Genomic DNA, 19,519 nt, shown 5'->3' on the forward strand with positions numbered 1-19,519 from the left:
ATAATAAGTTCCAACAGTGTAAAATTCATTCCTCTATCGTTATGTTTAAATAAGTATTCATTCATTCGCGGCAGTCGGTATACGCCCACTTCATAGCGTAAAGTTCCCCTCAAAGGTCGCCACAATGACAAGTCTTGCGTCGCATCTAGCGACTCCGTGCGATCATAATTATGTCGTCGATCTACTAACTCGATGGATAACTTTTCAACCCAAACGGCTGTCGGATGCATGATCAATATGATCCGCCCTCTGCCACTACAGACGAGATATTCTTCACGCAACGTCAATGACGTTAATTCTTCTGCGGATCATTTCCGATTCGACCTTACATAGAAGCTACGAGCATAGCATCCATTGCTCTCTAGGTGACTTTGAGCCTTGTTATATGTCCGAAAAAAAATTAAATAGGTATATATGATTATAAAAATGTATGTACTATACAAATAATCTTTTATTAAAAACTTGTCACTCAAGATACAGTGGTCTAAGTACCACAGTGCTATTTTTTATAGTTAAAATATGTAATTCAGTGAACTGTAACTTAAGACCTGTACATAAAAACATATTGTAAAAACTAAGTAACAGTGTAAACAGTGGGTACGAAAATAATATTATTGTAAAGTAAAAAAACGTGAATACTCTCGGACGAGAAAGGTTACATAGTCTGTTAAGTAAGAAGATACATGGTCTGCCCGACTTAACAGCACAACGCGCGGTCATGCGCCATCAATAAAACAACCTAAAGTCATCCACAACTTCTCGTCTACAGTCGAGGCCGCGATAAATTCGACGCCGGTGGGTTGAATGTTTCGGACTTATCAGAATTTATAGAGGGAAGAAGATAAATATAAGATTTTTTTAAATTTATCTTTTTGATTAGTTTACTTACAAAGACACTTCCTTTTGCTGAGAAAACCTTTATTAGAAAAAGTCAATAAAATTAAAATTTATGGCATTTCATTTAAATCCAACAAAAACCTTGGGTTAATTAAAATATTTGCTAAGGCTCCATCGTTTTATATCAATTCTCTCACCGTACACAGTATACAGCGGATATGATATCTGTCAATCTAATTTTAATTGAATTTCTAACCCGGTGATCTCCGTATACGCTAATGCAAACAATCAATTAACCTCCGTAATTGGGTTGCAAATTCACCTAAACAGATAATACACCAGTAATTTGCTTCGACGGATTCTGTTCTGTAAATAAGATGACTGGAGCTTTGATGAAATTAGTGTATCATTTATATGTCGGCGTGACCTTGTTATTGTCCTTGGTGAAATGGAGTAATATTTAAAAATTCATTATTGTAGCGTAAACATATATTTTATAATAACCTGATCGTTAAATGGGAGAATGAACATTTGTATAACTTATGTTATTTATACGAGGCTGGACGCAAGACACCAGACGCTGAATTTCTCATAATGTTGTCGTTCTCTTATAAATCAGTCGAATATATAGATTCTCATGAAACTGTGTCGTAATGGAAGTTTGATATAATCAGGAAATTTATGTTGGTGAAGTCGACAAAGCTGACGTCACTCACATTTAAAAACGCTACTAAGCCTATTTCTTAGACACATAAAAATCTCTTTCTGGGTGATTCCTTGTTCTTTTTTACACAAGGAATCATGTTTCTCATTCATAATTTTTTTAATACAATCGCGGGAAGTTGCCGGATGTGGGCAAGGCCTGCCTTGCAGTGGGTGCCTGATACGATGATGAATTAAAATCAAATCTTTAAACTCAATCACAAGTTTTGTCATATATTTATAATAAATATTACAAGTGTTAAAATTACTTATTAATAAAAAAAAATAAAACTCAAATAAGGACGGATAAGGTTCATCGTGACCGCAAAAAGTTCGAGAACAAACTACCCTTATCAGTCTTGATCAATTATTTAGCAAACCGGTGTAACGACCCGAAAAGAGATAGGCGAAGATGTTTTGAACAATTTAGATTATAAATACAAATCGGTTTTATACAATGATTATTTGCTACGAGTCATCAATTCAGTTATATAAATAAAAAAAATATATCGATATAATTTATCATTATAATTTCATCTATGATTAAATCGATAAGTTCAAAAAATCGAATGTAAGATCGCTTCAAAATTCTTTATACTTATAGCTGTTAATTACGAAGGTCTTTTGGTTTTGATTGTGATATTAATTATGTTTTGTGAAACTATTTAAAGTACTTTGATCGCGTTGTAATATTTCAAAACTTTGCATGAAATTTTACAAGAAAACCATTTAAAACTTCAAAGCTTTTTAAACTTTTTTACGAACGAGCTAAAGCAGAAAACAGTTTATAATTTGTTAAATTCGTGTATGAAATATTTTCTTGTTTAATCAGATCTCTTTTTACTCAAATTTATAAAATACCATTTTCAAACTCTTATTTAAAATTATGAATCATATTTGGAACATGTAATGTTCATTAGCTTGTTGATCTTTCATAAATTTATTTTTAATACGTTAGTGAAAATTTGATTTAAAATAAGAACGAAATAACGCATTCGAGTTGCAATCAGATTTTGGCAGTTCGGTTCCGGCACAACACTCAGTTGATTTGATTTTTTAATATACCAATATGTCTTGAAATTTCTGCCATATTATACTGTAATATTATATTTATTTTTAGCCTTCATGCGACTTTTTCAGTACTACCTATGAAATGTGTTATATACCGGTTATACATTCAACATTTAATGATAAAAAAAATAAAACTGATGTCTGTTATCAAATTTTAAAGATTTCGTAATACTTCTCTAAGTATAAAGTAGTAATAATGTAGAAATATTTTTGTAAACAGCGTTTTTGTTGTCAGGAAAAAGATTACCAAATACATGTTTCCATTAAAAATGTGACATTTTTTTTATTTATATTTACTGGTTTCTCTATAACATATAAAGGTTTGACACTTTTAAATCTCTACTAGCGCGGCTATGTGCTCGAGATAAAATAGAAATGATGAATCCTTAAAACCGTAGCCCGTGTTCGTTTTTAAAGCATGCTCCACTTTGCGTGCGCTTACCATTGAAATGTCTGCCGCATACGTATACCAAGAAGAATGTGATGCTTTGTGGTGTTTGCGCTGTAAAGTAGAAAGCCAACTTCCAACCCTATGTAGAAACTACCTGCTGAATCAATAACGGAAGACATTTGTTCTGAATTGAGTTATTTCAGCGACTGGAATGAGTGGACGACTCCTAATATTTAAAAAGTGACAAAATGGATATTTTCTTTAAATTTCAATTATACTTCATATTTATTGATAAACTTGGCAATTAAAAGATTTTATTAATATATATTAATCTAAGATTAAAAAAAACAAATTTTTATTTAATTTTACAACCTACGAGATGAGTTCCGATTTCCGAAATATATTTTGAAGCTAATTTACAAATAAGAATAAGAATACCATTTCTCTGTGGCATTGATAATAACATCGAGATTGTGGAATTCCGTATTGCAATTCTGAAATCCCTAAAGCATGTTCATATTAACATTTATATTTGGCATCGTTTCTCATAAAGCTCGACCTATTCAGATTACTGGCTGTTATCGAGAAAACGTTACTAATATTCTTCGTTAAATATTTACAATACATTGTATTAAGATATTCATTACGAACTTTTCACCTAATACAATGTGACTGAGAATTTTTAAACGCCTGAAATATAAAACGCTTGTCTGCCTAAAAATGCGTTATCATTATCACCATCGTCAGCCGATAGATGCTCGTAACAAGGCTTTGGCCTCACCCTAAAGACGATAATGATCGATCTTACGTTACAGATAGATATTATTCCCTGGCTGTGTTTACATTCATATTTAGTGGAGTTTCGTTACTGATGCCTGTTATTTGATTATACAGTTTTATCAAACTAAAAGCACGCCGCTATATTAAATTCAACCTGTTCGCATTTTTGTGAAATGTAGTTAAACTTCAAAAAAATTTCATTACCTTATAAAAGACTGCTTATAAAAGGCGGTTCGAGCCACATACGGCTCTTTGAACGATTATTTTTTGCTCCAATTGATAGTCGAATTATTTCAATATTTAAATTTATGTTACCTGTGTCAGCTCCTGGGAAATCGAAACAAATTACTGGTGTAAATAATTATTGTTATTATTATACCACAGTTAAATTAAATAAAACTCTACACCGATCATAATCAATTAACCGACATCTTAAGTATTATTAGGAGTGCTGTCATATACGTGTGCCATCATATCTAACTTCAAAACATATATTTTGTATTTTTGTCATATAATTTAAAAAAATATAATTTTCGTAAAAAAAATATTCATTAGTGTTTTAAGTGCGTATTAAATTGCGGCTCGCGAAAATTTTTAAATTTCGAACAATGGCTTGAACTATCAAGGTGCTTGGCCACTCTTCGTTTATAGTATTCGATTTGACCAGCTATTTACTGACCAGCACTTATATGAAATCCATAACTTTTCATTTTTTCAAAAAAAAAACTTGTTTTATGACCGAAATCCAAAAGTTATGTCACTGAATTAATATTTCTTCATCATCATTTCAGCAATAACACATCTACTTCTGTACATAACCCTACCCATATATTTCTAATAAGACCTGTTTTAAGCGGCCAATATTCGGCGTCTTTCTACGACATTACCGAGGTCGTTTGTTCACCTAGTGACTGGATATCCTACGATGCGGCTGCCAGTTAAAGGAGAATTCAATATCCATACTTCATTTCTAATCCGTATCTATAAATTTAGTACGTAATATATAATAGATATCATTCATAGCCGTAACAACCCTTTGACTTAATCTGGGTGCAGTATTCCGCAGAGTTATAGGATTATACTGACACTCGTTGCAAGCGACGGATACAATGTATTAAAGCCTCGAATTATTTTAGTCGCGTTGTTCTCTTGTGTACAGATTAATTAGTTATATATGTTAAAGCTATTATGAGATGAATGTATAGCTCATTTGTTAGCAAAAAAAACTTTAAAGCTTTACACCTATTTTCAAATCCTCTGCATAAAGTGATCTCTGATAAGTGTGATATTTGAATGCGACCGGCTTATCACTTTTTGTAATACAAAATAGATAGCAAATGCAGATAGATGAGAGGCAGATAGTAAACAGTATTGAACTTAAATATATAGTAAACCTTCTTTTGAAAACGCCTTTACTTTCTTATCATTATGTTATTTATTATTTATGAAATCATTGAAGTCATCATCGTCGTTGTTTCAGCCTATAGTTGCTCACTGCAAAGCATAGTCCTCCTCCAAGGACATTTGTGGGGGATATACCATAATCGCCACGTTTGGCAGGCAGGTTAATGATCATAATATGGTATTATGGTACGCAGAGGACTCTGCTGCCTATCCTTTTGGGAACTTATTTGTGAAGAGTGACACTGCCATATTATTGATGCACAAAATATGAATTATATAAGATTTGTATCTCGGTAAACGAACCCGCAATCTACGATCGCAAGTCCCAGTCCTCTGCCGTTAGGCTACCATACATTAATTGACAGCAAATAAGTTGTTTTACAATCTATATATCCTCTTAAAGTTTTTACACCTATAACAAATACTCTGTATGTTTATAATAAGAGTGCTTGCTACAATAACTATAAAATTAGGTAGCATTTTTAGTTATAATTATTAAGGAAATGCACCAACATTTTTTATAAGTACGGCATTTTTTTAAGTTAGGTAAAATTTTAAGAGTCATTTAGTTTAATTACTTTTAGATTAACTACTCCTTGACTTCAATTCTTGACTTTAAGTGATTAAAAGAACGTCGGCGGTAAAACGCCCAATTACTCATTACTTAGAGAGTATACTTAAACCGGTGGTTTAACATTTACACAAAAATTTGTTTTTAGCTTTGCCGGTACTATTAATATATTTTTTAGGGATCACGAAATACGCCCGATGCAGTACATTTTCATAAGAATCCCTTACATTTGACGATGTACTGCTGCGACAAATTTCTTTTCAAAGGCTCGTTGATGTATCTGATGTTGTGCTGCTGGCCAACCTAGGCTTTGTACAGCTTCATCGAAATTGAGCCCGTGGAAACAGAGAAGTGGAACTGGAAACAAACGCTGATAGCAGAGTTTCTTTCCACTGAGGTGCAAGAAGGCGGACACTACGTCGGCAACTACGGGACGCGGGAAAGTCCGAAGACACTTCCGACACTCTAAACGCCGAGCGTAGCGAATCCGTGCGCAGGGGCAAAGGATTTGACGGGCAGCAACAGCAGAGAGGGCGGCGAGAAAGTCCGAGATCACTTTCGCACTTCCAAACGCTGTGCGCAGGAATTCCTTGCACCGGGGTGCAAGGCAGCGATTTATACTTGCCAACATAAAATATATGTCTACATTACAAAAATCATCAACATCGTGTCTGCCGAAAGACGCCCATTTCACGGCTTAGGTCTCTCTCTAAGATCGCTACGAACTCTGCGATGTCCTGCGATCTCCCGCGACCTTCACTAATTCCAACAATCACTTTTCAACAAACACGCAATTTCACAAGTTCACGCCGACAAATAAATGACATGTATTTTATTAATGCTTCAATCATCTTGTTTGCAGAATAGAAATGGTCGAAGCAAATTACTGGAGTATTATCTGTTTAGGTGGATGGTAGGGATTTGCAACCGAATTACAAAGGTTAATTGATTGTTTGCATTAGTGTACACGGAGATCACCGGGTTAGAAATTCAATTAAAATTAGATTGACAGATATCATATCCGCTGTATACTGTATACGGTGAGAGAAGTGATATAAAACTATGGAACCTTAGCAAATATTTTTGATTAACCCAAGGTTTTGTTAGATTTAAATAAAATGCTATACATTTTTAAATTATTGAGTTTTTCTAATAAAGGTTTTCACAGCGAAAGAAGTGTCTTTGTAAGAAAACTAATCGAATAGGTCAATTTAAAAAAATCTTATATTTATTTTCTCCCCTCTATAAATTCTGATAAGTCCGAAACATTCAACCCACCGGCGTCGAATTTATCGCGGCCTCGACTGCAGACGAGAAGTTGTGGATGACTTTAGGTTGTTTTATTGATGGTGCATGACCGCGCGTTGTGCAGTTAAGTCGGGGAGACCATGTATCTTCTTACTTAACAGACTATGTAACCTTTCTCGTCCGAGAAACTTCACTTATTTTCCTTTACAACGACATTACTTTTGTACGTACTGTTAATTATTTTTTTTAAATTCCCTCCTCCCTGCAGGTTTTTATATACAAATCATTGAATATTTTTTTAATCTGTATAACATACCCTTACGTACAACTCTTTGTTGAATGAAGAGATTATAAATAAAGATTATTTGTACATGTCAATTTATGTTCATCTGTAAACAACTCTTATTTTTGTAATATGACTTAATCGAAAATTGCAACTAATGACATATTTGCTGCTTTAAATGAAAATGATATCCACGTCATAAACATAAAATTTGAATGAATGATTGAATGGAGGTAAGGAAAGCAACCTTAAAATTAAATTCAGATTATTTTATTGTTGCCTCATTAATATTTTTAGCTTGTATATTCTGTATTCGCCGTTTGGATTTAAAGAAATGGCAATGAAAGTTACATGTTATAATTATAACGTACTAACATTTACTAATCAAACAACAATTAAAGTTTAACTTTTAAAGGCGAATGTCTATTAAGTGTAAAGGATACATATATTCATAGGACTCACTAGGGTGTGCTGAAGGTGGGTTTGGGGAATTGAAGGAAACCCTCATCTAAGTATGGTGGTAACCCAAAATTCTTTCGGTCTTGAAATATTTATCTCAACCGTGGTGTTCATTCTTCTACGAGATAATTTGAATAAGAATGTAGGACTGGTTGACAAATGAGAATATAATGAACCAAACATTTTAATACATAAATTATTTTGAATTTACAGCAATGAAGTAACAAACTACTATAAGAGAGGAAAAATTCATCTTTTATTTTTTCTATTGTCATAAAAAATGTGTCATTTCAGATTCTTTGTTTATTTATTTAAATATTTGCACAATATCTTCTAACTTACTTAAATGTTTTAATGTTATTCACGGTTATACGCGGAAAGCTTAACGGATTACCCTTTGCAATTTTTCGACGAATATGACTATGATATTTGAAAAAAAATAAAACACTTAAGCTCATTGTTAATATATTCCTATATATTTTAACGAAACTGGAAAACTCGCGGTAGTGTCAAATAATCTTTCCGATATATTATTAGAATTTGGCTTGTGAGAAAAACTTCAAACAACCATTTGTGACAATTTTTTTTTCATTTTTCTTTGTTAATTGTTTCCCTAGAGATAGTCAAAGTGTGTAATGGTTTAGGTAGTAGACAATATGACAACTGAGCGCTGGAAATGCATAGTTTGGATCTCAGGAAGTTCAGAACGAGCCATTACATTATTTGATTCGCAGGATTAAGGGGTCACTCAGCTCTTAGGTGGACGGTCCATGGATTGAATGGATACAAGCAACCAAAAGTGAGAACCTCGGGTCGAGCTGTAATTCAAGACATAATTTATTATTCGCACATTCCCGAAAGAGCCGAATCTCAAATCTATCTAATATCACATTAGGAATTTGTACCGGAAAGACAGGATTAACGTCATCTTTTCACACTAGGATGTCCGTAGTGTCATTTTACGATTGCGATCTTTTCAGATATAAGTCAAGGTATTTCGAGATAATAAAGTAATACTTAAGAGTTAAGTCTAGGCAAATAATAAATAGAATAATTAAAAATGAAAGTAAAAAACTAACTGAAAAAATTATTATAAAAAGACTCTGATAATTAACAGTAAAGGTTTGAAGGCTTGAAAAACAATGTATTACGAGATTTATTTAAAATTGAAACTTTATTTTTAAACATAGGTAATAAAAGTACAAACCATTTAATGCCATGTCTAAACAAGGAGTAACTTAAAAAAAAACTACCGCCCTTTTTACTTTATGAAATCGTTTATTTAACAACGGCAGTCTTTCTAGTGTTTCAAACCTTTTTCTAAGTTTCTTTTCATAGAAAACGGTAACGTTAAAACATCACTATCATCCAGTTTAAAGAGCATCATAGCAAACAAATCAATGTGGTACTTCAAGTCGTAGAATAACGAAAGCAAGCTTCGGCAGATTTTATTTCTTACATCGGCACGGAATAGCAAATAAAATCAAGTTCACGCGCAGCTCATTTCACGTGTAAATAGCATTGAAAAAATGATTTTTTCAGTATATTTATCAATGTTGTCAAGAAATATTATATTTCGATAAGAATATATTGTGCACGTTTCGACGATATACATTTAAGCTTGCGGTTAGCTGTATCTACAATTTAGACGAAGATAAAGCGCCGATATAAAGCCTGAGAAGAATATTTGAATATTTATTATCCTCAGCCTACGAAATGTTAGTGAGTGAAATATTGCATTTTTATACAATAAAAATATTACACATCATTTTTGTAAATTCAAGTATAAAGACGGAGTAAAAATATGGTCGTAGGGTAGGAATGTGATGCGGTCAATTTTAAACATTGATGTCTAATGTGACTAAAACTACAAAATCACTTTCATCTTTATATTTTAACTTTTACAGATAATACACTATTTGATTGGTTATAGGTGTAAAAGCTTATAGTTGCTGAATGTATATCTTATTTTTTAAAGGAATTTTTTTTTTTAAAAAAAGGTCAGACCTGTTTTCAATCACCGGTATATAAGAAGACTTCTAGCGTTACAAAGTCTGCAGAGAAGAATAGTAAACAACAAATAATTTTACGGAGTAATAATACGAATTTTTAAAAACCCTTATTTTTTGTATATTACCATTACGCTAGTTCTAAAACAATTTATTTTTGGATTGAGTTTTGCATACATTAATTGAAAGCTGTATTCACCGCTTTGAACCTTTTATACTTCGTCTAAATATTCCATGTAGCAGGAATCGGTAGATGACCGATTTTCAAGCCAATCGATACACTAACAAGAACAAGAATAGCGTTCACGTTTCACCTTAATATTAGGGTTCGCAACAAATAGCTTCGCGGAATTTTATTTTGTAATTCATAAATCTCAGAGACATGTCCTTATTGATATAATCATAAAACTGATGACGAAATATCAATATTTATATTGATATATCGTCATCAGTTGTGAAAATCTTCATAAGTTATGATCAATGACAATGACACATCTTAAAGCTAAGGTCAAGAACAGTGTTTACCTTTTTTGTTTATATTTACCGTGATCAGAATTTATATACATAAATATCTTAATTTCTAAATGTATGAATAACGTATTTATTTTGAAAGCGATTATATCGACCTTATTATATAAATATCAAAGTTAAGAACTCTAAGTGTAATAATAACTTGACACCTATTACATAGATGGGTGGAATATTTGGCGACTGTAACTTTAGAAGCGTTTACAACTCAATCAATAACACTTGATAATATTATGCTTTCTCTTTTTAAATTACACATTTCCCTCAAAAGACTCACTGCAAATCGTAATTATAGACGTTTACTTCTTCATCGTTTCAGCCAATAGACGCCCACTTCAAGGCGTCTTCCATAGATATCTATGGGGATATATACCATAATCGCCACGCTTGGCAAGCGGGTTGGCTATTGCAGTGGGGTATTATGGTACGCGGAGGATGCTGCTGCCTATCCTCTGGAAACTAATTTGGAAACAGTGGCAATCCTACATAATTAATGGTAAAAGTATGAATTATACAAGATAGCATCCCTTGAATCGTACCCGCGACTTACGATCCAAAGTCTCAGTCGTCTATCACTGGGCTAGTACTGCTCTTAAGTTGAAACGAAAAACTTAAGTATTAAAAATATATATGTATACTAAAATAACCAAATAATATATATAATGCTAAAAATAATTTGTGCGAATATTGTTGCCTTTGCTATAATAAGTAGTTAACACCCTAATAAAAAATATATATAAAACACGTATTTTACAAACTTTGTTATATTTGTTACCATATCGAATCTTTAAAATTTGTATAAACAACGTATATGTAAACGTTGTGAATGGTTTGGCAATGTATCAAACAAATGGAAAGGAAACAAAGTGAATTGTCAGTTTATACAACGTTTGATGTTCGAATAAATTTATATTTTTAAATTTATACCAATATCAGAAACCCTCTTTTAAAAAAAACTTTAAAAGCTTAATATTATGATATAAATCTCTCTGTGTATATCATATTTTATATGTGTGCTATACAATAATTTTTTTTTATATTTATTTTCTCTCGATAAAGACTTTTGTAATTATCTCAACACACCTGAAAATTTAAATTGAAGCATTTTATTTAATATTTAATGTCATTTTCAATCAACTAGAGATAAAATATAGACATGAGAAAGTAAAATTTATTTTACGTTAAAATAAATATATTTACATTGTTATCAATATTCTTATCTTTCTCAATCACCTGCGCTATTGTATTCACGTCAGCTAACAATGGCACAATATCGACAGAAGCTGAAATATGAAAATCGCTTAGGGAACTCGATATTTCTGTTCAGTGCTTGCTTTCACGTAACGAGATTTACTCACTGAAATATGAAAAACTTATTTTAAATATTTTTAATCCTCGTTATAAATAACGTAATTGTAAACTTTTTCGTATCCTTATTTTGTGTTTCATTTCTAGGACGTTCAACGCTGGACGCCTTGATTTTCAATACGACCAGTTGAAAGCTTCCAGTGTGTTCCGGCAATGTGTCTTAGCTCGTCTGTCACTGTCAGTTCGTACTTGCCTGTTCATGGTGACCACTCCAGAACCTTATGTCACAGCGGCCATCTGCCCTTTGTGCTATGCGGCCTACTGACACTTTAATTTGCTATTCCTGTATGCTATATTAGTTACTTTCGATCGACTACAATATTCTAAAACCTTCCTTCATGAGCTGGCTTGGCACGTTGTTCAAAACGTTTAAGGCACTTTAAGGTATGTAGTGCTTGGGCGGCGACTTCGAATAAAATATAAGAAACGTTGTATCGAATTTAGTAATAGTCAAATTCTATTTTTTAAAAATAAAGTTTAAATTAATCTACTATTATCCATAAGAAAAATTGTACACAAGGCTGTCGTGTGACTCGCAGCTGGAAGAAGAAAGATCCGTATCAAGCAGCAATCGCACTCCCAACTGTCAGCGCTCAGTAAGCGCAAAAAACCTGCGCTGTAAACACCCCGGCGATGAAAATTTTAATTTATTTAAAAGATTTCTAAGCTTTTCGTGTAAAAATTATTAAATTTAATGTGATTTTAAATGCGAAATGCGAATCACACAAATGTATCGATCAATTCACAGCACAACATCACCTCCCGCCTTTTGTCCATATACGGCTCACATAATTCGATAATACATGAGTTGTGGGGACGATAACTTAGTGTAACCGCAAAAAAACACTCGACCAGATGATGCTAAAAACCTATACAGCAGCTATCGGAAGCAATTGATACCGTGGCATTTAACCAAGACCATCAGGGATAAGGGAATTACTTAAGAAAGAGAAATAATTATTAATATCAGAGTGGCTATAACTACTATACTAATTCTGAACATATTCTGTATTTATGGGTAAAATCAATAGGCATTTTTATTCGAAAAAATTTAAGATACGAAATATATATTAAATATGCAACCTCGGATGTTATCGTAAGTTAAGGGCCGTTAAGCAGCGTCAGAGGCTTTCAGAGATTTTCACAGACAACTGGCCTTTTTTACTTGTTCCATCGATTACGCATATTCACGTCATATTCACTTCCGATGTTTTTCGTTTCATAAAAAACAGATTTTGGAACGTCAAGGATATTGAAATGTTTTATAAGAGACATGAAATTAAAATCATGATGTCAAAATATACATAAAGTTTATTACTTAAACAGAGACTAATGTTTAATTGGTTCACTTGACTTGAGGCTTCAACTTATTTTGCAACAAAGTTATGTCAACCATGTTAAAAAGTTTCTTTGAGCTGTTTGGGAAGCTTCGTTTTGATATGTAATTACGTTTTCATATAGAAGTTTGAAAATTTACTTTAAATTTAAATTAAAACGGAACTGTTTAAAAAACCAACAAATATTTTGAAATTTTAGAAAATGTTTTAAAAAATTGAAAAAGTTGAAAAAAAATGTTTTCAATAATTACGCGAAAGAACCATTGAGAAATCATAACAAATATATAAAAAACAGCAAATGTGTAAAATGGAACCTTTATAGTTAATTTAGTAATGAATGATTAATATCTTTAATTGTTAAATTTTATTTAAAAAATACATATATGTCTATATATATATATATATATATATATATATATATATATATATATATATATATATATATATATAATGTTAATTATACATAATTTATACTTTAATATAAAGATACTGACATATCTTTGAAGCAAATTGTAATTTTTGAAAATATTATACTAAGCTGAATAATTTACATTTACATTCCTACATTTATTTTAAAATTAAAAAATTTTGTATTTGACTTTGAAGTAACACAAAAATTAAACGATATCCTTGGTGTAGCGTGTTGCGTATCATTTCCAATGCTATTGTAATAGATTTCATATTTTGTTTATCGCTATTTAAAATTTATGACTATCGCGAAAACTTGGGCAACCTGCTCAAAGTCATGAATTTATAAGCTTTTACCGCTGCTATATGCGACACTGTACCGTATATTTTATATTTGTTTACTACATAAATTACTGCCGTATTGTGAAGGTTTATTACACAAACACACAGCCTACACAACAACATATATCGCAGTTGCTATAATTTTTTTACAGTATGTCTAATTCTTTTTAAAATTACGTAAACTGCAAAAACAGCCTCATTATTTCTTTCAAATGTTATATTTTACAAGATTTTGAGATAAGCTTCACGATTTTTTCACTCTAATTATTAAGCAACTAAGTTTCTCAAAGTTTATAGGTTTGTAAATAAATATCTTCGGCTTAAAACCAATAAATGTTACAAAATTAATAATACTTTTTTTATGATAAAAACTTAGATGTTTTAAACTAGATATACTGTACAGTAATTTTACTCCTCTCTCAAATAGCATATTGTCTGAATTTTGGCGACGCGGAATTAAATGGAGGACTCCCTTTGAGCTTAAACCTATACAGGTACTCTGAGATTCCCCCGTGCCCCGTGAACATTTGGACCAGACACGTGTCCAGATCTCTTCTAAAGTCTTCGTATCCATTTCCTTGATGTGCTGATTCTAAGACTGACAAGATATACTCTTTGAAATTGAAAAGATGCCGATCATTCTTAGAGATTTTTATTTTTAAATTTACAATTAATATATATTTTTTTTATTTTCCTTCAATGGTTCTTTTTTGATATAATTGTATACATATTACAATTTTCCTAATTTTTATGTTACAATTCAGTCTTGTTCTTATTCGATTTTGTCTGGTTTTGTTACTTCACTGAGGACCGTTTGACTAAACCGTAGGAAAATGTGGCGGCTTTTCTCGACTTCGAAAAGCGAAACGATGTTCCTGTAAATAATGCTCCTTCCTACCCATTTCCATTTCAGTAGACATTCTCAACCCTCCGAACATGGGAATGATAAGTGATCGCGTCTGGCTCACCGCTGAGTCGCAGATGCGCAAAGGACCCTTTGAGCTTAAAACTATACAGGTACTCTGAGAATCCCCCGTGCCCTGTCAATATTTGGACCAGACACGTGTTCAGGTCCTAGTCTTCTTCTCTAATTTCTTAATGTTCTGAGTCTGAGACTGATATAAAATGCTCTTCCATATATTGAAAAAATACCTATCATTCCCCACTTGATTCGTTATAGATGAAAAAGCTTTAAAGGAATTAGTGTATAGCTCATTTCTCAGTAAAAAAAATTGAAATCTTTTATACCTTTTTCCAAACATCTGTGTAAAGCGATCACTGTAATACATTGTAATACGCTGCATTATTTTTTTTTATTGGAATACATCAAGTCAGTAACACTGGCGGTATAAAATCTGCAGGAAAAAATACTAAACAATTTTTTTTTTATATGTAGTAAGTAGTCTGAACTGAAAAGTAAATGGAAAAAGTTCTTCGAATTGTAAACGCTTCTTCTTACTTTAATATCATTATGTTAATCATTATTTCTGAAACCAATTATTTTTTTGATATGGCGCCCATTAATTAACATACATTCACCCCTCAAAACTTACACATTAATAACCAATCTGTCTGAATTTTTTCAAAAAAAACTTTCTTAAATATTAAATATGAATAATTCTAGTAGATCAGTAATATTTATTTATAATAAGAGTAAACTGTTGAAACTTAAGAAGACATTGCGATTCGTAATTATTGCAGCCCAGTACAATTATGGATTAATTCTAATACATCTAATAATTTTCCTTCATTGATTATATCTTTATTAAACTAAAATTGTATCAACGCGAAATAAAATATACTTTTTTTTTTAGATAAGACAATTCATAGGCTTTTTTCACTAACGATCTTGTGCCGTACCGTACCGTAGTTAAGTTGTCGCTTTATAATATTTCGTATTATTACGATGCCACTATACTTTGGTGGATTTGTTAGTATGGGCCATACTTACATAAATAACTAATACCGTATCTCATCGTCACATTAATCTTGATTAAACAAAACACATATGTTAAACGAAAATATTTCATTAGTTATCTGTAAACTTTAGGAGGAAATGCAACCGGGAAGTTAATACCGCAAGTAACTTTGCATCGCAGCGACTCGATTAACCCAAGACACTAAATTAACACTTCAATATTGGATCAATTCGGTACATATTTAATGGAGATTATTAATTTCAACTGTTAGTTGACGATTTTTCGAAACAAGATTCAAGAATAGTTATTTCATTTTGTAACATTTTACAATTCATTCATTTTAACTCTTTCTTCGTTAATTGAAACTCGTATGAGAGGTTTTGTTACACATATAGGTATTTAAAAAGTTGTGAATTTTTTGCAAAACTGCCCGTCAGGTTTTACTGATAAAATAGACAATATAATGAATTTTAATATATAAAATTATAAAACAAAACTTCATGACAGAATTGGAAGGTTGCCAAGATCATAACTGGACACTCCATGGAGAGACAGACATGCCCGTGCCTCCGAAAGAGTACCTAGTCTTTGTCTACCGACCATCTTCATTATAATTTCAGCCGTAAGATGCTGCTGAAAAAAAAACTGATTTCCTCTCAGGCCGCTTCCAACCAATCCTAAGTTTGAACTGGCTTACATCTAGCTTCGAAAAGATCGTCCGAACTTCATAGTTGGATGTCCGGTCCGGCCGGTAGTCTATACTCGAATTTTAAGACCCCAGCAGCGTCTATTCTGCCTGCTATATGGCCTAATTATAGCCACTTCAACTTGTCTTGTCATAACCTTCGTTCGTCATTCGATAAACGTTTATCAATTCGTTCTAAGGAACGATGGACCACGCCACGGTCGATTGCTATTATCACCACACTATTATAGATGACTGGGTGTGTTTAATTTCTGTATTAAAAATGACTATGGTAATTTTTTTGACTCGGCCCAAAATAAACGGAAATACAATATCATTTTAACAAAAATAAAGGGCAAATAAAATCTACCTCAGTATAATAAAAAACGCGTTGACGGTCCAATAAAGAAACTCAAGCCTCGTAAAATCTACTTTCGTAAAAACGCTTACTCGCATGAGTTGATTCGTTGAAGGGATTACGTATATAAAACTTGATTGCTGACTTCTTCATTTTCTACACCCGAATTAAGTTGATTGGCTACATCTATTGTACACGAGGGGTTGGCATATCCGTTTGTTAGACACGTCACGTCACGTGTACGTTAGACATTTATATTACGATAATACGAAATACAACCCATGTGTAATAAAAACGGTCGATAACTTCTCAAATCAATGTAGCTTATGAAAGAATTTCATGAAGAAAAGGCAGGCAATAAAATATATTGTCGCCCGCGATAAGCAACCTGTTTGTTATTAACGGGATTAAAGATTTATCTCAATATGTTTGTGTGTTATTTGATTTCACAATATTCGCCATAATCTTATTAGATTAAAAAGGTTGAATTTAAAGCAGTGAAGAAAATTTTTATTCTTAGTTCTCAGAACTGTATAAAACAATGAAATTTCCTCTATATAATAACGTTTCTTTTATTCGTTGGAACATCTTGTAACCCTCGGCTTAAACAAATTAAATAAAAATAAAACTTTTATTGGTTAAAAGTTAAAAAAATGTATTAATTTTTGGTTCGAAAAAATAACCGAGTGATTTAGAAGAGCATTTTTAATTTACATAATACGGTGTACAATCTTAGAAGTTTACTGAAAGCTTGACGTTTAAATTTTATTCTTTTTACCTATTCATCATTTAAGCCCTAGGAAGTCTACTGCTGAACATAGCCATCCCTTTCCATAATTTCCTTCTTCTGACAACCTTAACTTGGTTATATGTCCACTTTGTGGATCTCCACTCTAGAATCTTGAGACACCAGCGGCCTTTTGCATGATATGTAGCCTGCCCACTGAACCTTCAAATGTCGATTACGTCGCCTATGGATCTTCTAATCCAGATTTGAGCTATTAGAGAAATCCTAAGCATAAATTAAATTTTGATGTCTAACAAGTTATGACTCCCGGTCCAACTTTCTGTACGGTAAATGATCACTGATCTTTGGTTTCATTTAATATAATTATAACACTAAATAACACTAAAAATATGTGTATTTATGTTTGTAATAAAAATAAAGGATTATAATTCATTTATCTGATCTAATAAACATACTTAATCCTCGTGTGTAATAAACAGATAGAAAATTTACTACGTCGTAAAATGTAGCAGTCCCTAAATGGTGATAAAGTTATGACGTCTTGGGTAAATACATTCTCAACATTTTCGTGGCGCTCGTAAATTTCGGATAACGGTGGGAAGCAAAATCTTAGATAAGACGATTGGTGAGATCTTGTAAGATTAAAGCAATATTTCTTAAGCTTTTGTTTTGAACCTCGACGATGCTATATTTACATTTACAGAACCATAACTAAAATTACTTAAATTATTCACTACTATTTAATAAGAATGCTACGAATTTTGGTAGCAATTTATATTTTAGGAGGCAACTGAAAGAAAAACATGGGTTCTTATTATATTTAAAATGTATTCAAATCGTGAAGTGAAATAGACCTTTTTCATTTTATTTTGTTAGACAAATTGAATAGTTGGTGAGAACATCCATTAATCTTTACGCAAATTGATGTCCCGAGGGTCGCTCATTTTCTACGAATATAAAGATTTTTACTTTAAAAAATATATCTCTTTCCCGATGAAAACTTAATGCCTTTGCAGATTATATTTCCTCTGTACCATGCGATCATTCAACGGACAATGAGCAGATGTGTCGGACGATAACGGACGGTAAGAATAGATTCCCCATTGAGAACATCTCTGCATTTAATTGGTGCTATATTGAAAGTATTATTGGCCCAAAATAGGTTTTATTATTCAGCTGGTGCATTGACAAGCACCTGACAGCTGATCTCTCAGAGTCTGTGCAGATTAAACAATATTTTCATTATCAGTTTCACAATATTTATTTTTTACCTTACTTTTTCTTAGTTATAAGTCTAAAATAAAAAAGTTAATATTAAATATAGTTTATAATGGCATTCATGTGTATAACTTGATTAGTTGAATTATTTACAGGGTTAATGTTATAATATTTCAAACGTTATTAAATTTCATTTAAAAAGAGCAACCGTTGAATTTCTGACTAACTCTTGTCAACAGATCGATATCCCGAATCAGTGGTATCGCACTACTTATAATATTAAAATAGTTCACAATTCAAAACTGCATGTAAAAGCCACTTGAATAAAGATTACATATCTTTTTTAACAAACGAAGAATACTTTTACTTGTTACACATATATGAAGATATAATACAGTCAATATATATAGTGGAACTACATTCAGAAAGGGTCCCTTTATGTTATTAATTAACTAGATAGTATAGGCAAAATTCTACTTGGGTCGAGAATAAATAGTTGTATTCTGTTACAAATGGTCCGACCCGACGTCATAAACTGTACGTGAGGCGTGCTCGGTTCCTTGAGGATTAATTATGTGATTTAAGATATAAACGCAGTATACCACCTGATCATATTCCACTAACATTTCAAAACAAATTAAATTTTAATAGAATTAAGTTTTGTACGCTCTCACAGCTAAAACACAACAAAGCTCTCAAAAACAAGATACGGTCGGATGTTAACTATTATTCCAGATTTTATGCTTGTCTGCCTATAAATTAGCATTCCAATTAGAAAAACTATTCTTCCAATGTTCGTAAAAATAAACCCAACCAAATCAACATGCAATCGCAAAAATTACGTTTTACAGGA

The sequence above is a fragment of the Battus philenor genome, unplaced genomic scaffold (assembly GCF_028537555.1).
Source record: "Battus philenor isolate CCGP_79_NKW_IND1 unplaced genomic scaffold, ilBatPhil1.0.hap1 SCAF_7, whole genome shotgun sequence".
Taxonomy (NCBI): domain Eukaryota; kingdom Metazoa; phylum Arthropoda; class Insecta; order Lepidoptera; family Papilionidae; genus Battus; species Battus philenor.